Source organism: Poecilia reticulata, chromosome 3, assembly GCF_904066995.2.
Source record: "Poecilia reticulata chromosome 3, P_reticulata-male-v2, whole genome shotgun sequence".
Classification (NCBI taxonomy): domain Eukaryota; kingdom Metazoa; phylum Chordata; class Actinopteri; order Cyprinodontiformes; family Poeciliidae; genus Poecilia; species Poecilia reticulata.
In genome coordinates this window covers 12,951,943-12,979,686 of record NC_088832.1, presented here as the reverse complement: position 1 = coordinate 12,979,686, position 27,744 = coordinate 12,951,943, and the positions used below count along the sequence as shown (strand labels likewise).

Genomic DNA, 27,744 nt, shown 5'->3' with positions numbered 1-27,744 from the left:
AGGAGAAAGAAAACATGTTTTTTTCAAACTTTTAAGCAAATTATGATCTGAAAAGTGTGGCGTGTGGTTATATTTGCTCCACCTTCCCCTCAGGGAAACATTTACAGCTACAAGTCGTTTGGGGCAGGTTTCTACCTTATTAGCACATCTAGAGTTCAAAATGTTTGCTTATTATTTGTGCAAGCTGGCTCAAATTCAAAGGAAGAGCATCTGTGAAAATATGCTTGAAGCCTTGCCATAAAATTTAATTTAGATTTAAGCTTTGATTAGGCCATTGTAATCCATGCTTTCATATAAACTATTTTAATGTACCCTTTTCAGCAAATTTAGAGCACAGTCTCTAACATGGTTTCTTCTTTGATTGTCCTGCATTGACTGGCATCAGAATTCCTATGAACTCTGACCAGCTTTCCTTTCCCTGCAAAAACACATCCATTTCCACACATGATACCACCACCACCACTACGCTTCACCATGGGAATAGTGTGCTCAGAGTGAAGTACAGTGTAAGGTATTGTACTACAGGTAACATTTTCATGTAGGTCAAAAAGTTTTACTGTGGTCTCATCTTGCCAGAACACCAGAGTGGCTCTGATATGATTTTTTTTGGCAAATTCCCAAGGGGACTTTATGTGGCTTTATGCCACCACTCCACTCTTCTATAAAGGTCTGGTTGCATAGTGCATGAATAGTATTTGACCTGCCAATAGACTCTCCCACCTGAGCTGTGGATCTCTGCAGCTCCTCTAAGGTTACTATCGACATCTTAGCTGCTTGTCTCCTTGCCAATATACTTATTCTTTGATTTCACTATGCTTATTTAGCGTCAGTCTGTAACATAAAACAAACAATAAAATATACAGAGGTTGGAGGTAGTTATGTGACAAAATGCAAACAAAAAAGTTCAAATTTTACGACGCAGTGTGCAGGAAGAGTCTTTATTGCTTTCTGTTTTATTTCTGTGAACTACAGAAATAAAAAGATAGTAATAAGCAGGTTCTTTCTTTCTTTTTTTCCTTCTTTCTGTCTTTTTTCTTTCTCTCTTCCTGTTTCACTGACTGGGCCCCGCAGCTTTTATTGTAGTGTTTCGGCTGTTTCTACTCCAGTGATAACTCTAAACTACTTCAGGTGTGGCTCAAACTGGGCTTGACCTAAATGATGCCTATTGGTCCAATAACATCACATTGCTCACATCTTTATCTGACATCAGAAGCTGCAAGTTTCTCCCTACATCCTCTCTGAGGCTGGTGATAAAGTGTGGTCATTACGGCCCATCTTCTGCATCCATGACCACATCACAAGAAGAATTGCTTGTACTTGATAAAGCTGGCACATAAGGGAAGGAGGTGCAGCGCCCACAGCGATAACCTACTGACTCCAGCATTAAAGACTCTACCACAGGGAGGTAGGATATATCGTGATCTATTGGCTCCTATTAGAGAAACGTATTATTTGCTCTAGCTTGTGTGTTTTGTACTCCTGCAGCTCTGTGTGCTGGCATGAGAAATGTACTGTACCTGTGTGAAAGAAGTACAGACCTTGTAGCAATAATCTTCTAAATTTGAATCCAATTAGGCTTCAAATTTCCGACACATAGAGACATTGTGCAACATGGCTATTGCAATCTTATACAGCCCACTATAAACTATACTAATCTATAAAGACATTCCACAGTAAACCACCTCGCTTTCATAAACGTCATTAAAATACAGCAATTTACATAAGTATTCAGTTTCATAATTTATTAAATAAATCAATGTTATATTAATAAGCAGTGTTGCTCTCCCTGGTGCTGGGTTTTGGGATGTCCAGTGGCTCCTCACTTTGAATGACAAACTGAACGATAGGAAGGAAAAGTGAAACTAAAACTTTGTGAGAAACTCACACAAGACTTGCCATAAATAACAAAGCATGCAATACCCCCCCAAAAGATACATAAAAAATATAAACTATTATAACATATAAAAATACAAACATTTTATACAAGAACTCAGTGTGACTAGTAGATTAGTCTTTGTTTGCAATTGTCTGATCATGTTTTTTGTTTAGTTTAGTTTTGTTTTGTTTTTTGTTCCTCTCTGGGTGTTTCAGCTTCTTCAGGCTCTTCAACTTCTGGGATAAAAGTTGCGAAATGGACTTGATCCACCAATCTCAAATGAAATTTGTAAATGTTTGGGGCGCTATTCAAGAAATAATTTTGTACCAGTATTTTTAAAATGGGGGACAGATCTACAGATTTGCTAAATTTAAAGTAAAGTAACAAATTCCTTTAAGGAGAAGCAAATATGGGGGAAAAAAACTTATCATTGCCATATTTGAAGATCTTCAGACAAAACCCTTTAAGCGTAACTCTTCTGGGTCATAAAACATTTAAATGTTGGAGATTCTAGACACCTTTGGCATAGGGTGAGAGGTTGTTGTGGCTAAATGCAAAAGTTTAGTCAGGACATTTTGAAGGGCCTTTGCGAAAGCAGCTAAATGTGAGTGAAAGATCCTTCCTAGGTGTTTGTGTACCGTACAAATATTCACAAAGATGTCTGCTGCCACAGACTATTTCAGCACCTTATGATGTAGATGTTAACTGTTGGCTGTTAGTAGATGCTCATTTGCAGGAATGACCAGTCCCTTACCAGTCACATAAACAAGAGGAAACTATTTTCTGTACTCAAACTAAGGAACAAATTAGCTGAAATAAAGCAATAAAGGACCTAATTTGTCCCAGTACAGTTCTATCTCATCCACTCACCCTCCTCATCCTCTTTCCCTCTCCCTGATGTGTATCCCATCTGCTTTGGGGACCTCTCCCCAGCATGCAGGAGCAGGATAAGCACACCATTTCCCTGTCAATACTTTGCTATTAGCCTCCGCAGATCCATATATCACTGGGCTGTAGGCTATGAATGGTTTAGGGTGTTCTTGTTATCTGAATGGCCAAGGCTGAGGGTCTCCCGTCCTGCCCTGCTCTTTGATTTATCCAGCCAGTGGGTTAATGAGAAATGGAGGCTGGACCTTCAGTCTTACCCTTAGGGGAGGGTAAGCATGTGCACATAAATGTATGGCTGGAGTGACAAAGGACTGCACGGCATGTCCTAATGTTCACAAAAATATTCCAGTTTCCCAAACAGTTATCGCTTGTTGAGAAGGAGAGAGCAGGTGTGAACCCTTCTGGACTTTCCTGGTCGTTAGAGAACATGATCTCCACATAAACCAACTTTTGTGTTGACTTATAGGGATGCAACAAATATATTTAGTGTCTGCTGAACAAATTCAACCCTGAGATTTACAATGACTCAATTATTGGCTATTACTTTATAAAATCGGCTCTTCGATTAGGCCATTATTTCTATAACGTTTAACAAGCACTGCTAAGCTGGGGCCTTTCCGAGGCAAGTTCAGAAAAGTAAATGTGTGGCAGATTTACTTCAACTTTAAGGCTCATTCTTCACGACTTGGGTGGATTTTCTACGCCAGCCATTTTATCATTTATGACAGCAACTTAGACCTGAGTACAGGCCTAAATTATTATGCAGCAGGCCTTATTTAATTATCTGAATATTACAATTTTGAAATATTGAACACAGAATATAAACTCAGCTTTTAAATGGGAAATGTCCATCTGTTTTCATCATCAAGACTTCCTCAGTAGTGAAAAGCAACTTAATTTGTAGATCTATTTCACATTATTTTTCTTCAAAACGTTCTTAGCACCTAGCAGAAAACCCCACAACCCTCTTGAAGGCGACAGTGGAGTTAATCAGTGGAGTAAATGACGATGTTAGAGACTTAAATACAAGCACAATTCCTTTTTTTATTCTTCACTAGTCTGGCGCAAACGTCCGGAAAACTGAAACACTGAGGTCCTTTAAATCAAAACTAAAACCACATCTGTTTAGAGTTGCCTTTGATTGAAAACAACTGGAACATCGATTAATCTAGTTTTTTATGATTACTCTTCTTGGTGATTTTGATGATGGCACTGCTTGTTTCATAATTGGTTTTTGTGTTACATTTTTGCCGTGTAAGGCACATTGAACTGCCTTTGTGCTGAAATGTGCTACACAAATACACGTGACTTGACTTGTACTGTACAATCTCAGAGCAGCTCTGCTGTGGTGAAGGAAAAGAAAACATTGATCTCATGGCGGTTCTTAGTATGAACGCTAACACTTTGTATTCCGTTTCTTTACAGTCATAAGCAAAATGTGACACAAATATGGTAAATAATGATGAAACAGTCTTGTGTTGCTTTTCAGCACTTCCATGCGTCAGTGATTTACATTGCCTGTTACTTCAATGAGTTGTGACCTGCAGATATTTGGCCCCAATCCAAGAAGAAACTGTCTAATGAGCAACTGTGTCAGTGTCTCTAACAAGTCGCTCTCAGCGGTCTGCCTGTGCATTTTGCAGCGTGTGTGTGTGGGTGTGTGTGCATGCGCGTGTGTGCGTGTGTGTGTGTGTGTGTGTGTGCGTGTGTGTGTGTGTGTGTGTGTGTGTGTGTGTGTGTGTGTGTGTGTGTGTGTGTGTGTGTGTGTGTGTGTGTGTGTGTGTGCGCACTTGTGTTTGGAGGCAACAGAAATTCTCAGTGTTGCTCACATCCAAACACAACAGGGGAAGACAAACCACTGCCAGATAAATGTCCTACTTAACTATTACACTGTAGTGCAGTTCAGCAAGTACTCACTCCTCCCGTTGTTTCTCTTTTAAATGTGCACACAAACACCTTCCTTGGAAATATCTAACATATGGTTGCATGCTTCTTGCTTGTATCCCAGGGCCAGTTTCCCAGCTGGTTCCCTGAAAGAAAAAAAGGAGGAAAAACAGAAGAGCATCATATTGGAAAAGCAATGACAACGATACACATAAAGAGATAGAAAAATAATAATAATGACAGCAATAACGAGTGAGAGAAATAATGGAAGAACGTGATAGAGAAAAAAGTAGATGAAGGAATCGGTTTTATGCGTCCAGTTCATTCGCAGAGCATGCATCACAGGTTCGGACTGTTAAGTACCTGATAATTAGTTTGCCTTCAAGGCATCAGCCATCATGGTTCTGCATCAACTAAACAGGCCCTATTGGGGTTGACAGTTTTGCTGTGTGATTTCCACACAGATGGAGCAACACCCTGGAAGGAAAAACACAGGAATATATAGCTGAAATAAGAGGACATGTTGGTAGCGTCAAGCTTTTTTCTGTTTTAAAATAGGCACGCCTCGTTGTACCCTAAGCTCTGTCTTATTTAAATGTACCATGACTCCATGGATGTATTATTTTTCATTTTCCACTTTACACCTGTGGTGGTTTTTTTTTTTGCTTTTGCAGGTCATTTGAATATGTTGCCTCTGCATTTGATTTGATGAGGCCATATTTTCTGGTTGTTATCTTTCTCATATTTGCATCTTAGTTGCAGAGAGGCTCTGCATGTTATGTGATACAAGACAAAAAAATGGACACAATTGTATAAAAAGGGCAAACTTGACAGCTGTGCAGTGTTAACAAAATCCAGTTTCAAATACCAGGAACTATTGGAGGGAAAATATGCTAGGCAGCAAGATGAAACGCTGGTCTTTAAAGGTACAGCTCAGTCAATTAAAATATAATCGGAGAGTTAATTTATTTCAGTAATTCACATCTATTCCTTACACAGAGTGGTATATTTACAGCAGTTATTTCTACAAATTTTGATTATCCTGGCTTACAGCTAATAAATATCCAAAATTCAGTTTCTCAGAAAAAGTAATTAGATACATAAGTATAATTTTTTATAAAAACACCCTTAATTACTTACTTCACTGATATACTGACAGACAGTCATCTCCTCTACAATCACATTAAGCCACAAAGGCCATTACTACACAAGTGCTATCCAAGAATGTCAATGGAAAGTTAAGTGGAAGAAAAAACTATGGCATCTATGTGACATACCACATAAATGCAGTGCAAAAAGAGCCTTGACCCAATATTGGATGCATACACTGCACAGTACATAGAGATACAATTTCACCATTTCAGTACAATGAGAATACTGGATTGAAATGACTCTTTTGTTGTTGATTTGAAATAATATATTGTTGGGTTTCATTACCTGTAACTTACAGCCTTATGGCTTACAGCCTGTAAGCCATAATTGTTGAAATTAGTAGAAATAAATACAACAGCAACTAGATATATTGAATTAGATGAAAACAGACAAAAATTTACTTTTTGATAATACTACTGTATATGTATTTGTTAGTAAATGTAATTTAGAAATACAAATGATTATAGCAGTTTTTGTGAAACGACAGCCTGACTGAAGATATGTGTAACTTTCCTCTAAACACAATATGATAAAAGATTGAGATTTCCTGGGAATCTGTTATTAAGGCAAAGCTGCTCTGTAAAATTACAGTCACTCTCTTACCTGTGACAGAGTTTAGAGGAACAAAAGAGTAAAACTATCAGCTGTTTGAAGCAGGACCAAGACCAAAGCAGGTTCTGTGACATTTTGAAAACTGTTTCAGTATATAAGGTTTACAGCAGGTATTTACTTGTCACGTTTTATGTAGATGATGTAGATGGACGTCTGTATACCTTTTGTAGTATTTACTGAAATTAAACTTTTACTCGTCAGAGAAACGTAACTATCTGATGCAAAAGTAATGTAGGACAATAATTAATAAAATCCTGTTCAGGCAAACTGATGCAACTGATTTTTTTTGTTTTGTTTTGTTTGTTTTTTTAACAAGATATAAAAATTGTTTGTTTGTTTCTTTATTCTGACCACTGTCTGCAGAGATGTCCTTCTCATAGCTTTGCAGATCCCCACTTCAGAAAATCTGAACTGTCCCTTTAACTGATTAGATTCTAAAGATCATAGAGATTTCGACTATTGATCTCTGAACAGAAGCCCACCTCATAGAAATATGCTAATTGAATACCTTCAACTGAGGCAAGCATCTCACACAAAACACCCAAGGCAGGCATAATTACTTCCCAGCAACCATACAGAATTAGTTCATATTGTAATTTGACACATCTGGGAGCTGAAAAAAAAAATCAATTTCACACATTGATGCTAATAACTCAACAGCCCCTCCAGACATCATCCTTATTGCTGCTCTGCATTGCCTTTTAGCAAACAAAGTTGTGCGAGGCCTCATCGCCTTCTGCCTTGAAAGAGTTAACGTGTACCTCCACCTCAGCATCCATCATGTTTCTCAGTAACCAGATCATAGCTTCAATCACAGGGAAGATGAGATAGTAGTCTATTAATCTCCCATATTAAGCAGATCCATTTGCGAAAGCAAACGGCCCGGAGAGGCCATCCTTTTCACTTGTTGTCTCTAAATCTGATTAGCAAGTATAACGACATGTTGCTGAGGGTCACAGGAGATATAGATTGGCTCTGCCTGCATCTCCACTCTCGCGCTGTGGCGCTCGTGGAATGAACAAATTCATTTTCAAGAACTCCTGGGGATTCCTGTTGTAGACACCTTGTATATTAGACGGGCAAGATGACGGGGGATGGGCGTCATCTGGAGTGTTTTCATTTGCGAAATACAGCTTTGTTTAGATGAAAATGATTTCATCTAAATACCCCAACTCCTAACACATTATAAATCAGATATTTGCATACTGCATAACAAGACATCTCTTTCTGAAAAATAAAGAATAAATTAGTTTACAAACACATTTGTAGAAGTTAACCCAACATTACTAGGCATTTATTTAAAAAATTAAAAAGCCCAGATGATAATGGCATTGCTTTTGAAACGTGTAATTGATTGTTTCACATATTGTGAGTTACACAGAGGCAACAGGCAAAATCTAAAGCACGCTGCTTCATTGTGTGGCATTATGGGGAAAAATTGGTCTTGAAAAGCAATTAGCCAAAATATCTGGAAGAGAATTTTCACACTTTCTCATGTCTGTTTCACCCTGGACCAGAACTTACAGTCCACTGAAAGCATCATGTTTCTCATCAAACAATTATATGCAGGTATAAATGGCATTGAAATGTCCAACATCATGTAGTTCAAGAAGGAGACTGGTTCTTTACCCCTGAGATGAGGAGTCACTAGTAGTGTTTCCATTAACCATTTAATTGTGCAAACTGGAATTATGAAATAAATTTGACAGAAGGAGAAAAATATTTATACAGTGTATGTATGTAGATACCTGGTTTCAACTGTGTGCAGTATAAATTAAAAACAACAAAATGCAGTGCAGATGGGCCTTTGCTTAAGCCTCACACTTGTTAATCTTACAAAAGAAGACATGCATTTTTTTTTTTATAAATGGAACAAATGTTCAATCTTTTCTGACAGTCCAGCTGCTGGTCTAAATAAAAGAGAAGATGTTCTTTTAGTTAATCTGAATGGCCTGGACCGTATTACCTCTCAAGCAATCAAGTATTTAGATTTTTTCAGGTAATATCAATGAAATGGATAAAGCCTAAAAACTCTTTTTTTTTCTTAAAAAAATTACCCAATATATCTCAAATTCACGCAGTGTGCTAAGTAAACAAAAAGCTGAAGTATTCAATAAATTGGCATTTGTACTTGGTAACAATAGTGGTAGGCTTATCTTTGCTTAAGCCTATTTATGAAGGCACAAAAAAATCAAACAATTTTAATAGCATTATTGCAACTGTAATAATCAGTATTTTAGAAGCATAAGAATAATTGTTACTTTTTTTATTTTTAAATCAACTGCTTGATTTTGTTTTAGTTATTACGGCTCTACAATTTCCTTGATACTGCAGCGTTTTAAATTGAGATGATCAAACTGTGGGAATCTCATCCCACCCCATGTGACGTTGCGGTTCTGTGTCTCTGCTTCTTTTTAATAGGGACACACATTAAAAACATAAGAAACTGTAGATCATTTAAAATTCATTTTCTGAACACTTCTAATGTTAACATTACCTTATTTGGAGCAGCGTGAAAGGAATAACGACCTATTAAAAAAAAATAAGGTAAAGATGACAAACAATGATTCTATTAAAGTTCTTCTGTTTTTGTGGAGCTTTAATACTAATTTCCTCATAAAGGCTGCCCATCTGTGGCTCTCTTAGAGGTCAGAGTAAAGTAAACGTAATACTGAAGAATACAAAGATGATGTCACTGGGCTTTTTTTAGCCTTTGCACTTCGATACATTCTGGAGGAGAGTTTGCAGCAGCGTTCTGTCAGATATCTGGTTTCGCCCTGTGACTTGGCTGGGGCGATGAAGAGAAGAGAAGGAATATCAGGTTCCAGCTGGGAGCAGTGAGCATTGGGACAGATCTATTTACTTGGGGAAGGTAATTGATTGGGAGGAAAGGTGGTGAGGAGAGAAAGGAAGAAGAGCGGCGGAGGGGGCCAGGAGAGGAGGGTCGGGACATTATTGATCATGTGACTGCTCCTGCCATAACCTCCAATACGCTTTTGTGCTTTTATTGCACCTCAGTGCCAAATAAGACTGTTTCTTGTAAAAACAGGACAGAAAAACAACACAGGTTCGATGAATCGTTAACAGTCGCTTCGCCCATTATGATCAATTTCCCCCCCTTTTTCATTAACATTTCGGCCTCAACAAAAGGTTATATCACATAGCGTGTCTGTACGAACAGGACCTGTCGATAATATCTATGCTTAAAATCATTTTAACGCAGAACCGTCAAAAACAGCTGTCTCCTTGGGACGATTACCGACAGTCGACATGTAAAAGCTTCTTGCTCAGTATTTAAGGGAAATTAAAAAACCTTTACCCTTTACACTAGCCTGTAAATATACTTCAGTTCTTTGCTGCCTTCGCCTTAAACAATAGGAGCGTGCAGTGCTAGGCCACGTAAAGGCAGAGCAACACAAGCGCCGCCATCATGTGCATTGCACCTGTCAATGGGAAATAGCCAGTGAGATGGCGAGCTATGTAGTGCTTTCTGTATGGCATCCACTTTGTGTTGGATAGAGCGCATTAATTATTAACCGGCAGGAGTTGAAGCCATTATAAGAGAAAAACAGTGCCCTGCATCTGGACGCCTTCCTGGTGCCTGTGTGTCAAACGCACGCCTTGGCCTGCTGCGCTCGCTCGGCCGCAGCCACGCCTGCGTGTTACTACAAAGAGGTTTCTAACAGGTCAACTCAAGGTGGAACAAAAATAAAAGTCTCTGCCGCAGGTTAATCATGTAAGATAGTCCGTCTGAAAACATTCAACTTAGCGGTAAAGAATCAATCTTTGCTCTTTATGTTTTACTCTTCTTTGTGTCTGTTGCGATTCAAGCTGAGAAGAAAACTGGATGGGATGTGTTTTATAACCGAGGAGGGAAGTCTGGAGGTGAGCGGGGGGAGAAAGTGGTTTGTCATTTTCAGTTCTCCCGTTCCTCACCTCCACCCCGTCCCACCCAGATGGAGATTTTTCTGTTATTCACTCGGAGGTTATGGTTTTAGATTGAGGGCAAAGCCTGGGGACGGCTGTTTGTTTTGAAGGAATCCAATGTCAGTACAGCTGTAGCAGGACCAGGATTGTTTGCAGAGTTAATGGTAGTTTGATGATGTCATTCTCAGTGACCTGAAGAGAAATTGACCCCTGTTGTGTGAGTGTTTCCAAAATGCCACCCTGCGCAATTATGGTTGGAGTGTCCCTGGGCTGTTGTATGTACGGTTTGTTTTATCTGAGACAGACCACACACGTAAACACACGCACACACACACGCACACACACAGGATACACACTTGCAGGTTGGTTTGCCGAAGCATACCTCCACATCTTGTGAAACCGTATTTGTTGAATGTCAGCAGAAATTTAGTTTGTCGTGTTGAGTGTGAAATAATTTATTCATCAGGAGTGACTTGGAGCAGTTCGCCCTGAACATCTTATAGATTATTCCAGGTATTGACTCTTCTAGATGAATTATTTTAAAATAAACCAGGAAAAGAAGTGTGCATTTACACATGCAGTCACACAAATAGAAAACCCTGATTTAGCGCACAAAGAGCAAGTAACAGAAGAGTAAAATTGCTTTCTTCAGTCGGTATGCTTAGTCATTCTCACGAGTCTTTGAAGTAGATCATTTAAAACATCTGCTGACTGATTGTGTTAACTTTCATTAGTTTAATTGTCTGCCGTTGCGCTGCTACGAGAAAAACATCGCCGCTGAAATATTATGAAGAGTTTAAGACAAAGGGAACAAAAGGGGGAAAAGCACAGAGAGCAAATCTCCAGAGAGATGTATAATTCATGCTCACAACCGAGATTGTTTGGATCTCAGCGAATAGCATTTCGTGTTACAAGATCATCACTGTATCTTTGCTGAGTCCCAGTCTCAGTGGCTTTCGGGTTTGGATAGTCAAGTAGTTGGATTTTGCTCTTTAGGCTTGAGGCACTCAGACTTATTCTCTGAATCTTCACTTGAGGCAAAAAAAAAAATATATATATATATATATATATATATATATATATATACACACACACACGCACAGCGGATTGCTAGGGGTCTTGGCCTCAAGTGCCTTGCCCAGGTGTGACAGAGGAAGAAGCTGGCATCAAACCTACACTTTTTGTTACTCTTTCGTTTGAGCCAGTCATCCTCTGTGCTGCATTATCATGACTGTACTGTCACTTCACTCAGCTTTCCTATGTCTTCAGTCTTTCTGTAGATTATCTCTTCATCATTTGATCAGTTTGCAGCATAGAAATTTTCATTATCTTTTAAAGTGCTAATCAAATTAAGTGTCTTCAATTACCAGGTAGTTTATGATTAGTAAAATAAACTTTGAAACTTACAGTAAAATGGAGATTGACTCTTTCATTTTTCTGTTTTTTGTTTGCTTGTTTAATATTTAAACTTCAATCCAGAAGTTTCTAGATATAGAAACAATTCTTCTGTGGATAGTTTAAAGTTTTAAACCTTCTGTCATGAAGGGAGATTATTTGAAGTAGTTTTGGTTCTAAATAAAGCTAAACTACATTCTGGGACTGGTAAATCGTCCAGTGGGAAAAACAAAAAAAAACATCTGAACTTGCATCATTGAGGTTCAGGTTATGCTTATGTTGCCTCTTTTCAGCAAGAAAACCTGCTACAGACGCAAAAAAAAAAAAAAGTTATAAATGAAGTCATCTTTTTTTTTAACTCATCCAATCAATTCTTTGTTCACAGACTGAGTGTCACAAAAAAGCCAGCCAAACAACAGAGCCATCTTTCACTCTGAAGAAGACAGCCCCCTCAGTGAGATGAAGCAGGTAATTTTTGTTTAAATGTTTTCAGTCGTTAGTATTTTTTTTTTTTCTTTGCTATATTTGCTGAGGTAAATGTTTTTAAAGTAGGGATTTACTGGATGTTTTATGTTGAGAACAAACTGTGAGGCATCGCTGTACTCGTCGCCGCATCATAAATTATACAAAAAGAGGATTCCCGTGCGTGTGAAATGGCTTTGTTCACAGTTTGTGTCACATCAGTGCATGTTTAACTAGGCAAAACAAAAGCTACTCAATATTTTAGTGCGCAGAGACTCACAGAATGAAGAGACGTTGCTGCACGGCTGTTCTGTCTCCTCCTGTCTTGTCCCTCCCGTCTGGTGTCCTGCCGTCTCGGGTTTGCAGAAAAGCATTTTCTCAGTAACTAGTACTCCAACCCAGTGTCTTCATGTGAGAATAGTTTCTACCCAGCAAAAAAACAACAAGAACAAGGACTCTGATCTATTTTTGTTATATGAAATGTAAGTTAAAAAAATAAAGTATGTTCAAGAAAAGAAACATGTTAAAAGAATGAAAAAAATAAACAACACATTAAAAGAAAGACACTGATAGAATTAAAAAATGTCAATCTAAAAAAAAAAAAAGACATGACAAAAATGATCTTATGGTGGTTTAGCTTCATGGGAAGTCTGTAACAAAAACGATGTTTTCTGCACAGAGAATATAATAGAAACATTATAGAAATTCAGATGCTTAGAGACATGAAGATGAAAAGAAGTATCATAAATGTATGAAAGAAACAAAATTAAGAATAATATCCCACACAGTAAGGACAATATTATAGCACAGAAATACTGCGCATTTATCAGAAATAGTAAATGCTCATAAAGTGTATGTTTATTTATGCATTAGGACAACAAACTATTTCCAATAATAAATAAATTAATTAAAGCTGTGTAAACGGAGATTTGCAATGACACCAGAAATGTTATTAAAATGAGTGAAACTGCAAATAACAGATTGGATGTAAACTTATTTATGCTTGTAACTTGTATTGTGTTTGTTGGAAGCTGAGATGATTGTAAAGTCTAACAGCTGCTAGGAGGAAGGACCTCCTGCTACGCTGCTTTGTGTATTTAGGATGCAGCAGGAAATCCAGAAGTAGTTCCAGAGTCTAAGACCACAGAAACTAAATGCTGCCTCCTCTTGTCTTGTTCTGGTCTTAGGAGCCCTGAATGAACGGCTCTGTAACGACCTCAGAAGTCTACATGGTTCATACCTCACAAGCAACTAAGATGTATTATAGGTCCAAGACAATTCATTACCTTATAGACAAGTAATGTGTTTTGTTTTTTTTTGTTTTGTTTTTTATCTTTTTCAAGAAACGGGAAGTCAAAATGAGCAGTGATTTAAGGATTCATGTGATCTGATTCATTTTCCCAATGATGGGCAAGAACCTGGTTATTTTCTTACAAATTACAATAATCTAACCTTTTAACCTGCTAAATATAAAAGATTCCCTGACTAGAGAGCCTTCATTCTGACTAATGTTTCTCAGATAACTGTATGCTGACAGGCATAATTAAGTTTGTGTCTATGACAACCGGTTCTAGCATGCTGTGCAGGTTTTAGCTCCTTTTAGCCTAGTTGAATCCTCATCTCTAACCTTACCTTTTCTGGGACCAAAACAAAACCTTTTCAGCATTGAGCTAAACAAAATTCTTGCTGATCCACTAATAGAAATTGTTGACACACTGACTTAGTGACTGTAGAGGACTAAGGTCATGTTGTGACCCATTTATAAAGCTTTGAGTTAGTGGCATCAGTATAGTATGTAGTTTCTGTGGCATTGTGAGTTAGACATAGTAAACTGACATTAAATAAAAGTGTCTCATGAACGAAGCCTTGAGGAACCCCATATGTGGTATTTGTTTGCTTTGATTTACACATGAGACAACGTTTCCTAGTTTGCGAAGTGACACAGTTGTGTTACATCTAACCTTTACGTTCTATGTTCATTGTTCCTTTGGCTCCCACCAGTGAGTTTTAATAAACTTAAAAAACTTTAATTTATTAAAATGTATCACCTATGGCTGTGTACTTTCCTTCTGAAAGAAACCATTGTTATTATAAGGAAAATACAGAGTAATGGAAATGTTCTATTATCTTATCTTACAGGTGTAGGTCTTGTTAGCAGCAGGTCATTTTGCATTTTTTGAAGAGGTTGTTTGTTTATTTATTTATTTATTTATTTATTCATTTATTTATTTATTTATTTATATTTGCTGCTTGCTGTGACCCCATCATATTCAGTTTTCGCATCTGTTCAAAGGTCTTAGTATCTTTTTCGTTTTTGTTTTTTTTTTCCTCCCGGGTCAACAGCAGAGAAGATCTTAACTTCTCCCTACAATCCACTTAGTGTCCTTGCGCTGGGGTTTGTCTGATTAGGCGTTGGCTAATTAGGTCTGACTTGCCGGGCTTTTAAGTCACTCGCCATCTTCCACGAGGTCTGGTTAAAAGTTGATGGATGGATGAGACATTAAGCGTCAAGATGGAGAAACGGGACTGATGGGAGTTCATGGCATGAGAGTACACCATTGAGGTTGCTCAGCATTTTTGCCATTATCCCTTCTGTGGCTGTCAATTATTCAGCAGCTCATGTAAATGACTCTTGTGGTGGAACTTTGGAACATAACAAAGTTTCAAATAACTTTGTCGACTGCAAAGTAGAATCGGAATGAAAAGTGATTAACACTCACATTCAAAATATTCTGCATCACAGCAAACGCAAGAAACTCTCAAGATCATGGGATCTCATCGCTGGCCGAGTCTTTTCACCGTCCTAACACGGGAACGCCGCAGCGATGGACGAATCCAGCAGAAATCACCAGATGGATAAGCAGCCAAAGCAGACATGTGAATCGGTGTGGAGGAGGGGAAGAAAAGCCGAGTTGTCAGATATTAATCGAGACATTTTAACTTTGTCATGAGAACATTTGCAAGCTTTAAGGCACACTACTGATGTTTAGCCTGAGGGTGTGACAGACAGGAATGGATGTTGTGCTAAGCAAAGCGTTTGATCTCCAGCATCACGGGAACGCAGGTATCAGAGAGAAGCTCATACCTCTAACAGCTGTTCAGACTCCCTCACAGGATTAGTTCTTTTTTTTATTTTTTTGATTTTGGTGCAAATGGGCAGACAAAGATTTCACTTTGAAGAACTCTCTCTTCTTCAGATCTCTCTAAAAAGTCATGCATTGTTCAGTCAGCACTGCTCTTTGAAACAAGATAAACACATTTAAGTGAACAGGCTAAACATCGCTCTCCAAAGACGGGCGGTAAGTGTGTGTTAATAGGCCTCACAACACAATTACATGGCTTCCACATAATGGCACTCAAATCAATGAATGGATTCTGCCCCCTACTGTCAATGAGGAACACTACATCTATAATCAATTAGCATGTATTCAATGAGGAAAGATTGCACAGTGAACAGTATTAATAAAAACATTACCATAATTATATTATTATTACCGTGAACCGATTCTTTACTAGGAGTACAGTTTCTGTGCACGACCCAAAAAGCCAGCAATGATAAATTTAACATAAGGCATTGAAATATTATGTGACTGTCCAATTCATATTTATCTGGAGATTTGATGTGCTTGCAATGAAAAGATATAAACCGAGCTTCTGTTTCAAACTTACTTCATTTATTTAATAAATATAAGTCAGAATAAGAATCAGACTTCAACATTCACTCCCTGTAAATTGCAGTGAACACAGCAACCTCTTCTGGACAAACGGTAAAACAAGCAGAAAATGAAATAAATCTTGAAAATCAAAAATAAGCTGCAGTAAAACGATCCAGACAAAATGTAAAGAAATAAAGAATTTGATTGAAGTCATGAAGGTGGGACTGATGTTTTAAAAAAGTTTAAAAGTGAGTCCAGAGATTGCAGTCGTGGATCCTTTGAGACATATAGGAAACAAATCCCCAAATGTCTGGCATTGCATCCCAGAAGATAACTGGCCTGCAAGTTGGATGTAAAAAAAAAAATAAAAATCATAATATTGCCTGTTGAAGCGTTAAAAAGTAATCCATGATCAATGCGTCTGATTAGTTTGCCTTGACAGCACATTGGTGAGCTAATCAGGAAAAAGGGATCAATGGAGCAGTGGACATGCTGCCTCTCATTGCTTCTGTCTTTGGATAACTACAATGTAAATGACTGGGTACTAAAAGAAGATGTACTGGGACGCGCGCTAAAACTCTGCTGCATTGTTCACATGGGAATCTGCTCTTACACCACGCCACTTTTTAATCAATGAAATGTGGAAAAACAAGTCCCTATTACACATCCCTCTCTTACTCTATTATCATCATATCCATCAGAGCTGCTTTTTCTTTTTTTATCCATTTCCAGATCATTTTCTCCAGGCTATAAACTTCACAGCCCTTGTGACAAGTCCTTGCGGTACAATCCGTACTGCTGCCTCTGTTTGCCTCCCTCTTTCACTGAGCTCTACAAGACCAGCAGATGTTGTGCATTGTTCCTCTCAAAGAGAAACTAATTGCTAAACAAAAGGTGCTGGCGTGTCCTGTCGAGTATCCTTGTAAATGTTTTACAGCCGCAGCTCTATTGCTAGTTAAGTGGCTAATTATAAAAGGAGAACAAAAGTGTCTAATTAGGAATGAAGACGGGGAGGAGAAGGAGACTTTTCAACCCACACACTTTTCTTTTACTCAGGGCAGCTGATACGATCAACTGAACATAAATTAAAGTTCCCTGGTTCTTCTAAAGAGCAGTCTGTTTGTCGTTGTTGAACTGAAAAATGCTCTATAGATTTTTTTTTCCTGCATCTAAAAGCTGAGATTTCCATTAAGTATTTGATATTAACCTTAACTTTGTCTTATAGAAATTCTTAAAAACCTTAATTTATGTGAAAACCTTAATTTATGTAAAATAAAAGTGTTCACGGTCTTGTAATATTGTCTCCAAATCATAATGGCTGTAGTTAAACATTAATTATTCTGACTTCTGCATGGATGTTTATATAGCATTTTGCAATTGTACTAAGATGGAACATCATGACATTATTCTCTGATATATTTTTGGATTGTCCCCCCATTAGGTTAGATAAATATAATATTTATATATAAACCACACCAAAAATAAAGTTAAAAAAATACACAAAAACAGAAAAAAAACACACAATAGAACCCTCAGAAAATAAAATACTAATATGACTTCCCAATGTTCATTAAGCAGAGTTGCGTATTTCAGTTCTTCATTAGGTAATTTTAACTTTTTACTCTTTCATTGAAGACTGCATTATTTTACCATGTCTTGAAAAGCATGAAAAACCCTGCTCTGATGTGTGCCTGTGCAGATTCCTCGTTTTGGCCCCTGCACTTATAAAAATGAGTCCCCTGGCCTGATGACATGGCCAAGCTTCAGTATGCATCAGAGGGCCTGTGTCAGCCTGTCCGTGAGAAAACAGAGAGCCCTTGACACTCTGTCTTGACAAAGTTGGGTAATTAACGACAGCGCCTATTAAAGGGAGAATATTCAGCCAGTGATAAATGGCTTTAATAACAGGTCTCTGTTCTTGCTAACAGAGACAGATCCCGCCGCCACCGTCAGCCTGCCCACTAGATAAAACTACCCAGACTCCCATCTCAGCACCCTCTTCATCTTGCCTTTTCCCATCGGCAGTCTTGCTTCTGCTCCGTTTCCTCTTCCCCCCACCCCCCCCCTCTCTCTCTCTCTAACTTTCGAATTCTTTCCTCTCAGAACCTCCATCTTTCCTGCAGACTGCTCTGTGTCTGCCGCAACTTTTGTTTACCTTTTCGGGGACGAGTCCCGTCAAGCGTCTTTTAACAGATTCAAACTGTGAAATGTCCTCGTAGAACAAACAGGTTCAAGCCCATCAGCCTACCTGCACGCATGGCGCCGCGTGTTCGTGTTTGTTCATGTTTGTCTTGTAAAACGTCGTTAGCCTCTTTGTGTAAGGGCCATGCAAATTGGACAGTTAAGAAGCGCTCGGACCGATTTATGTTCCGGTGCAGCGTTTTAACAGGCCTGCGCTACTGCTTTATGTGCCCTGGTGGGGTTTAGGGCAGGGCTTGACCACGGGGGTCATATTCATCACAGCCTCGTATTATGAGATGGGTCCAGATGTCTGTGCTCATTAGAACAGCACCGAGAGATTTGGAAAACAGAAATGGGATTGAGTTAAACAGCCTCTTTTCCAGCCACAGGCATGATGATTTTATGGTGTCTCAGAAGGAGTGATCAGTATGTGCAAAATAAAAATAAAAATTTAAAATAAAAACATATGTACTTAAAATGTAAGATTACATTTCCTGGTGAACTAATTTTCAAATGGACAAGCCCAGTGCAGCATTTTCAGTGATGATGCTTTCTGTTACCTTCTTTAGTTTTGTTGATCTGCAAATCTTACACTGAATTCTGTTTGCAAATAGCTTTTCTTGGAAACCCATCTCCAGATGTGAAAAAAAAGACTGAGCCCATTTTGTTGTAATTTTATCAGATTTTTCTCTGCAAAACACATGCAGCTGGAGAAATAATAATCTTTTACATATTGCAGAAAATACCTCTTCGCAATATGTCTGTGTAACAAGAGCAATGTGTATTTTTAAAGACGGTTATGATATGGAAGCCGAAAATATTTTTGAGGTGGCATGTCAAATCCAAAACCCACAAGAGATTATTTGTGTTTTATTAAGGAAGTAAGTTGCTAGTTCAGAACTTGAATTTTTAGGTTTTATTAAAAAACATATTTTTTAAAAACCAATGAAGCAACTTAATGATCTTTAAGCTATTGATTTCAAGTACATGCAATCCCACCCTGTAAAAATCAGCTTTTAGACAGACGGACAGACAGAGACAGACCCGTTTTGCATGAGGAGGGCCTTCTCCCTCCAGAATTTTGCTCTTTCTTGCAGGACCAAAAGCAGTGAGTCCATTAAATTCACATGAGAATCTAATTAGGGACCCCCACTAAGCAGCGGATTGGAAGTAGCATTCATTGGGGAGCAGCACTGCCAAGACCCCGACACCCAGAGAGCACCCTCTGCAAGCGAATGGAGAATGACCAAGGAGTCGCTCTGTGACTGACTTGGACCTCTGCTTCCTTGAAGGCACGGATATTCAGAGCTGATTGCTCTCATTAAACTTGTTATAGTGCTATAATTATAATAGTTTGCCTGCAAAAAACTGATGAATTAGTGTGTGGTTACTCTGCGCACGACAACTTTGGGTGACCTTCTAATGGGTGTTTCAGCTTTGTGGACGTACACTCTGGCAAACAGAAAACTACACACCACACCAATTGTAGACGTGTACACATTTGAAGCATGACTATAACAAGAGGTCAATTTGTTCATTTATTCTGAATCCAAGAAGGAAACGCGACATGGCTAGATCTTGTGTTATAATTAGGTGGATAATAGCAGTGAGTGAATTATTGCGCTCTTGTTATTTGAGTCTGTCCTCTGCTGCTCGTCAGATGAGACATCCATGTGACCATAATTCTTATTCTGGCAGCAGCACAGTGACTGATATTGTTTAAATTACACCTCCTTGGGCAGAGCATTTGGAAATGCTTTGCAGATGGGAATTCATCACAAAATGTCAAGGAGAAAATGAGGGGCATCAGAGCTTGATTGCTCTAGCAAAAAATAAAAAAGTGCTATTTTCTAAAAGGAAGTGAATGATGTTATTGGAAACAGTCATCACACAAGAAAGACAGTAAAAAAGAGAATATGTTATGCGTAAAAAATGACTCAAAGCGAGCTTATGGTGGATGTTATCCTACTGGCAAACAGAAAATGAAAACTGACTTCTATCAAGTAAGGAAAGTGAATGTAATCTAATGTAAAATGTTTTCAGATCCTGTCAGTTCTTTCTCCTTTCTCACGTTTCAACTGTCGTGACAATTTCGACCCAAAGCAAGTTTTGACTGCTCTGTCCTAACCAATAATGCGAACGCGTACTTAAGAGCATTTTCTTTTTAGTTGTGTTCAGGATTTGTTAAAGTTCTATTTAATTAAATGTATAAAAGTGAGAAGCATGTAAAAAAAGAAAAAAAAAGAAAAAAAGGTGTAAAACAAAAGAAGTGAGCAAAAGGCCATCAATAACACAGGCCCTGAAGCACAACAGTGTTTAGGGCCAGAGGACAGTTGTTATAACAAACTCTTCACTACAGATTTAAACTATTAAATTTAAACTTAAGTGGGAATTTGTCTTGTGAGAAGGAGGAGGAGGAGAAAGTCTTGAGAAAATATTGCCTGACAGCACTAGCTTGGACACCTTGCACCCCACATAGAGATTTGTTGTGCTGTAGTTCACTGTGGTGGAGGAAAAAGCACAAAAACTGTGACAAAAGCTGTCATTCAAAACACGGAAAGTTTACCTCCACTGAGTTTCTCCCCTTATCTTGCATAGATTCTTTTTTCATAGATGCTATTTTACCATAATCCAGTTAAGAACAGCTATAGAAAATGACAGAAAAGTACAATGTTGCATATAAAGCAAATAATTGCTCCTGGAAAAAATTATTTATTGAGTTTGAGCTCAGCCAATATTTTTTTTCTTTTTTTTCCAGTGTCCATTGTTAACCTCATCTATTTATGTTGTGTACAGATGTGTTTTTTTATTTAAAGATTCAACTGTTATCACTTATTCATGCCTATTTTTTTATTTTATTTTCAATCAGACTGTGTCCGTAAACAAGAGCGGTCCCCGACGTGGAATGGGATACACCTTTGGGAAGTCATTTGTCACCAATTCCCAGTAAGTCAAAGGTATCAGTGTCAATTTACTCACATACTGTATGTTCTATAAATAGCTGCATAAAATGCCAAAATAAACAGTTTTTTTATGTTTCTTAAGGAAGGAGTTGTGACAAACACAATACACTAGAATACACTGACATTACTACATACATCGTAGTGATTGAATATAACATACTATATAGTAAGTTCTTATTTGTGCCTTTAATGCTGGGAAAAATAAATAGTTTTGAGTGTAATTTCTCACAACAGCTTTGCTCTGTTTGGTGTCCATGGATACGTTCTGTTTAGACGGACAGTCTAATCACAGTTTTTCCATCACAAAAACAAATTGTGAAACAGCAGTTTCTGTACACATTAAGAATTCATCCAATGTCTAGTCTTTTATCCCAATCACTTCCAAAAACACAAGAGATTGATGTAATTTTGCTTCAGTTCCAGCTGCTTGACAAACACTGCTCTGAAGTCCTACTGCTCTCATTCTTGCGTCTCACCTTTGCCGTGACGGCTTTGGCCTTTAAGCTTAGCACTGTTATCACAGGAGCTTCACATTTTAACAGGCATTTCATTGCCATCATCTTGCTGAGTGCTCTCCGTCACAATGACCGACAGCTGTTTTGACACATTTTGCAGCAGACACGAGGTTGCAGGCCTCACTTCCAATAAGGCAACACGAAAGAATGTCAGAGACTCCATTTAACTTTATTAGTTTTAAAGCCAGTGGCTACAGTTTTTTTTATGGCCTACTTTCTTGAGCACCTTACAGTGAGATACTGCTGTCTAAACTGTATTATATGTTATAAACTTCCACAAGTACACCGCGCCGGCTATATGGGAATATAAAGCACACATTCACTTTTTATGGCACGCAATTCAATGGGAAATCTTGTGTTGATAGTGTTCTATGGGCTATTGTGGGCTTCCACAAATGGGTCTTGGTGAAACATCCGTCCGTCTCTTACACAATCAGCGTCTCGCGCTCAACTTTGAAATGACAGTATTTTGTACACATGCCTCTGTTGCAGAGCAACACCTCATAATAACTGAACTGTAACCCCACATTTCCAGTTAATAAGATGTGATTCTGCACCATTAAGTTTCTAATGCTGTTTACAACCATGATGTACCTGAATTCAATGTGAAATGATAGAATTCAGATGTTTTTTTGTTAACAAAAATCCTTCATTGGTGGAACAGTACAGCCATATGACTGGACGGTGTATGTTTCTGATTTTTTGACAATCATCTTGTCCCTCTGGTCCTTTACGCACTTTATAATTCTATGTCAACCTGACGAGAGTATCTCAGTGTCGCCCATTGACCCCTAAAGACCTCTGCAATTGTCAGAAACCAAGACAAAACTGGACTATGAAATATAATCCCTTTAAAACAATCACAACAAAATACTACAAAGCGGACTTTATCCAATTTCAGCCACGCATTAAACATTTTTGCAGCGACTGGAACTCGGTTTCCGAAAGTGCCCAAAATGAATTACATTATGGATTATCATGTAATTATGGATCTTTCCAAAGACTGATAGGGCCGGAAAATTGAGTTCTGAATATTTCATAATGCACGGCACCATCTTTGTAGAGGAAATTATTTAGGGATAGCACGCTCATTTGCAGAATGGATAAAGGTTCATTGCGAGTCACCAGAGTGCTGTAATTGGAAAGCTGCCATGATTCAAAGGAATTATTCAAAGATGAGCATGTCTACTCAATAACTGCAAAATCAGTGTGCCGTTAATACTCAGTCACACGCCCCCAAAAAATGCTGAAATGATGGCAAAACCTACTGTGCTGCTGCCCTGTACTTGTTCTCTTAATTGTATCATATATTGTGCAAATATGACATGTAAACAAATGTGATTAATGTGCATTTTGTGTTTTTTTCTACAGATGAGACCAACGCCTTTCCATCATCGCCACTTCAAGCTTCTACACTACGCCTTAAAGTCATGTGATTTAAACCTAAACACTGAACGAAATAATTCACTCGGAGGAAACAGTGATAATATCACTAACTAATTTAGTACATCATTTGACCCACTGTCGTCTGTTTAACAAATCTTAAAGATGAATACATTGCACACTTCCTTGAACTGTTTGAAGTTCAGAAGAAGGATTTTCGTTGTGTCTGGAAAACATGAACAAACAGTTTTGAGAAATGTCTTCTTTAAAAGGCAAATCCAAATGTCAGAGAGACAGATACACAGAGAGCGCTGCCTTCTGGGCGTCGAGCAGAAAAAACTTCAGAATAATATTTTTTCCCAGTTGGAGCGAACTGCAATTACCCATCATCAAACATACAAAGCAGAGTGTTTGCACTCTCATAGCCTGGAGAGGAACATGGTCACTGGTTGCAAAATCACACAAAGGAGACTCAGGAAAAGCAATGTAGGAGTGTTATTGAGATCAGATTTACCTAATTTATGTTGTTGTGATTAGTTGGAGAATAAAATCCACTACAGCTTATTTATAAACTACTGTGTATAAAGGAGTAGTTCCAAATTCTGAGGTTTAATTTTCTCTAAGAAGCTGGGAATTCTCCAGAGCTGCACCCTGCTTGACTGTTTTGACAGATTTTTTTTTATTATTATTATTTTTTTATATGAAAAACGGGTTCACAAATCCAATATTTTTTAAGACCATATAACTTTGAAGTGTTTTAATTCATTGGACTTTTGTGTATGCAACTAACAAACAATTTGAAAAACTCACTTCATAACACCACCTTTAATTTAACCCTTGATTGTAAGCATGTTAAACTCAACAGCAGTGAGCCTTAAGTCCACGCTGCGTACCTACTTATTTGTTTTTGACATTTTTCTTTTACTGTCTTATGTTGCCACATATAGGAGGCCTGGTTAATTACTGACTGTGTTCTTGATAAACATTTTTGAAAGGACAAATAAATTAATTATTTTTAGAAAAACTCTCCAGAAAGAAGTTTGTGTGCCTAGACATTGATGCTTCAGTGTTAAGCTGTGAAACAAGTCTGAATGTTTGTACCCGTTTTTAAAATGTAAATTGTAATGTCTGAGTATTGGTAAATGAGACATCAGAATAGCTATCACTGCTGGTGTGACAATGTTTCAGTTGGTTTATTTATTGGTTTTTAATCTTTCTGTATTACCTGTATATGAGAGAGAGCCACATATTTTTCTTAATTTTTTTAAAGTACTGGTCCGCAAGGAAAACTGCAAGCTAAATAGTCAAATTTAAAAAGTTCTAATGTTCACAGCTCCTTATATAGCTAAGTCTGTGCACTAATATGGAATAACAGATTAGTTCAATATTGAACCAGTGATAATGTTGTTTTTTTTTCCTAACTTGTGAAACAGCGATTTCATGTGGATTTACATCACGGCTGTCTGTCTGTAGTTTCATAAAGTACTTGTCATGACTCTTGATGTTCGTCCTCCATAAAAGTAATGCAGCTTAGTAAATATGATGCATCTTTGAATAATTCGCCATTTAAGGGACTTTGCACTGTACATGCTTATTTATTTTGTTAGCTGGAAGTAAACAAGTTAATCTGCTTAAAATTTGTTAGATCACTTTGTGAATAAATGATGAAAATCCTGTATATTTATCCTGAATCAGTTGGAAAGGGTTCAATCTGAATTTGGAGGCCATTTCTCCGGAAAACGGCAAATCTCTGGGCTTGACGTATCGAAGAAATTGCACAGCATCGTAAATCGCATGCAAGAATTACTTGTGTTTGGGTGAGTTTTTCGACTCCGCTACTAGCAGGGGCTCACAGCTCTCACCCAGAAGACCACAGAGATGAAGCAGGTTTAACAGCAAGCCCTGTTTGGCTTTACGTTTTACGTGCCCGGTGAACGTCAGTCTCATGAATAATCAAAACGAGATCAAAGTCTTCGTTGGACCACAGTTTGTTTTGAAGTTTGTCTGTAGGAAACGACTTCCCGGGACTTCTCAGCGGGATTCAGGCAAAGTGGGTGATTCAACCAGTCCGTCGTCGGTGCAGGTAAGTTGTTTATAGAAAAGCAGAAAATGTGAAATGTAAAAAAAACATATACATATATATATATACACACAAACTGAAAGAAACTAAAGCACAGTAAGTGGAATTACAGCTGAAGTAAAGACAGGAGTGAAAGTGATGAAATTAAGACTCGACTTTCCACTTTGTGTTCCTGCTCTACCAGCTCATCTTCATCACCGTGTCGGCCCCGGCGTGACCTCAACAGGACGGACTAATCTTAGCTCCTCACCTCGAGGCCACTTTCAACCTACAGGGTTTTCAGGTGTCTTGTCAGTCCAGCAGAGAACCATCCGGGATGTTCTCTTAACATGCAAATGAGACGAGAACAAATGTCCCTGTCACTTGTGGAGCTCCTTGTCCCAAAGTGTTTAACACTCCTCCTCTTAACCCTCCGTGCCCTAGCAGCTTCAAAAGCCCTTCTGTACCTCATTCACTCTTTTTTTTCTCCCTTCCCTCTTATGTTCTCTAAATGAGCTCTCCAACTCCACTTCTTTCTCACAATTCAATTTTACAAGGCCATTATCCCGGGTGTAATGTGGAGGTTAAATATATCGGGGCAGACATTATGTGAAAATAATTAGTGCTAATGAATAATGCACTCATTCAGCTGATGAAGGATGGTTGTCAGGGTAATAGACTGGTAGGGAGGGGCCTCTATGACAAATGAAATTAAAATATTTAAGTACTGTTTTATGGTCTTGCGAGGCCCTCACACTCTTTTTTCTTTTTGTCTGTTGCTCTCCACATGGAGCAACCCTGCCTCTGAGATGTGGGCCCGTAGTTGTGCCATTTCCCATCTGCAACTTCTGCTTCACCAAAGATATTTTACAGTACTTTACTTTGCACCATCCCTGCTCCCATAATCACTTTGAGTGCAGCATGTGCACAGATCTTATTGACAGCCATTGTCTGGCTCCTCGATTATATTTCGCTTCTTTTATTTAGAACCGCTGCACTCATTCGGCCTTTAACTGTTTCATTCTGCAGCCATAATGTGACAATGAAGGATGCAGGTTCTAAATTGCCCAGTTTACAGCACCCTTCCAGCCAATTGGCCTCCCTAAGATCAATAATGGCAAACCCAGCACTCTGTGACTGATAAATGGTAATGCATCGACACCGTTTCATTAGGAATGATGGTTGGAGGAGGGCAAAGGGAAGTGCCTTTGAAAGGAGCAGAAATCCCAACAACCATAAGTACAGTGTTTTCTTTTTTGCTATAAAGAAAACTATTTGACTTAATGAGATTTAAAACTGGCAAAATGCCAAAATGCGACGGTAAAGCCCCTGATGCTGTGGTTTAATCAACATAATGTGTGAGTAGAGAAATAAAAACAAAAGGTCCTTTTATGGATTCTGTCCATCTTCTGGCTCTGACCATGTCACTTATATCTTCTGGTTGCAGTTTGTAGAGTTTTATTCCATCAACTCTTTCTAGTGAGTGATAAAAACACAATCTAACAAGCTGCTGTTGCTATTTTGCTCTCCCTTTGTGCTGCATATGCTTTATACTTTGGCTTACACCAACATAAAGCAGTCATATGAACAGTGAAGAGAAATTTTGCACGGGCACCTATAAATAATACGGCAGCAGAGTGTGACATTAGATTCACGAAAAGTAAAATGTGAAGTTTTAATTTGGCTTGAACATCACACTCTTTGATAATAACACAGCACCTGTATGAATAACCCTTACCAGGGGAACGCCACACAATAAGACTCACAGTCAGAGCTTCGCTGGGATGGTTTAGGTCAGTGGTCTCAAACTGCAGTCACATGCATGCCCCAGAAGAACAAGCAAACCCCATTCAGAAAAACCCCGGCAATTATTCAAACCAAGGACTTTGTTGTAAGGTTGTAGAATGTGTCCTTATCCTTGCTGGGTCACGGTGGGGTTGCATGTCTCCAGTAGTCATTGGGTGACAGGCGGAGTACACCCTTGACAGATCGCCACTGTATTGCAGGGCAACTTTCAGACTAGGACTTGAATCCATTACCTTCTAGTCAACAGAGTTACCAACTGTACAGACTCGCACCTTTTGCACGACATCTGCAGGAAGACATTCAAATCAGACTGGAGATCATTGCAAATGTCTTTAAACTTGAACTAAGTTCAGTTTTCACAGGACAATGGCAAACTGTTCACACACACACACAAAATAAAACGCCATAAAGCGCTAAAGAGTGCTTTTCTTTCCCTCAGGCTCAGCAGCAACCATCGCACTCACGCAAGCCTTATTACCTACTTTTATTAATCCCATATTTTCTAGATTGGTGCCTCGTACATTTGACTTGCAAAACAGACCTAATTATCGTGGGCCGGCAGTGTGCAAGTCACACATCAAACAGTAAGTTACAGTAAAAGCTTGTATGATCCCAGTCACATCCCCTCTCCCTTTTCCTGTCCTCCCCTTGCTGCCACGCGCCAGAAACACTGATTATAACAGGAACATTATGTGGGAATTACAGCGAAACAATTTACACTTAATGTAGCAAGTCGTATGAACAGGGAGGAGAGATGGACAAAGATATAGCTGTATCAATAATGCATGCTTTAATTAAGCAGCTGGGAATGCACGGAGCAGGATCAAGGCATGGGAAAAGACAGACAATGAAAGAATAGTCGGAGAAGGAGTTGGGAGAAAGACGGCGGAGGAAAAGGAACTAAGAATAAAAGCGAGTGACAGAGAAAATGTAAAACGGAGCAGAGGGTGAGGAGACGAGAAGGAGGACGAGGAGGAGGGAGAAA

The 27,744-nt window shown here is 38.5% G+C and overlaps 1 long non-coding RNA gene across 4 annotated transcripts in view; it reads left to right on the top strand.

The window, feature by feature from the left end:
* The window catches only part of LOC103461991 (uncharacterized), a 79,150-nt gene extending 54,580 nt beyond the window's left edge, over positions 1-24,570 (top strand). For 3 of the 4 annotated variants that reach the window (XR_533252.3, XR_533251.3, XR_014086877.1), the window contains exons 5-7: positions 12,120-12,202; positions 20,903-20,979; positions 22,883-24,570. This is a non-coding gene — a long non-coding RNA (uncharacterized LOC103461991). Of the gene's footprint in view, positions 1-12,119; positions 12,203-20,902; positions 20,991-22,882 lie in introns of all 4 variants that reach the window. The other variant, XR_533253.3, reaches the window with a different exon arrangement.
* Positions 24,571-27,744: the final 3,174 nt, after the last annotated feature.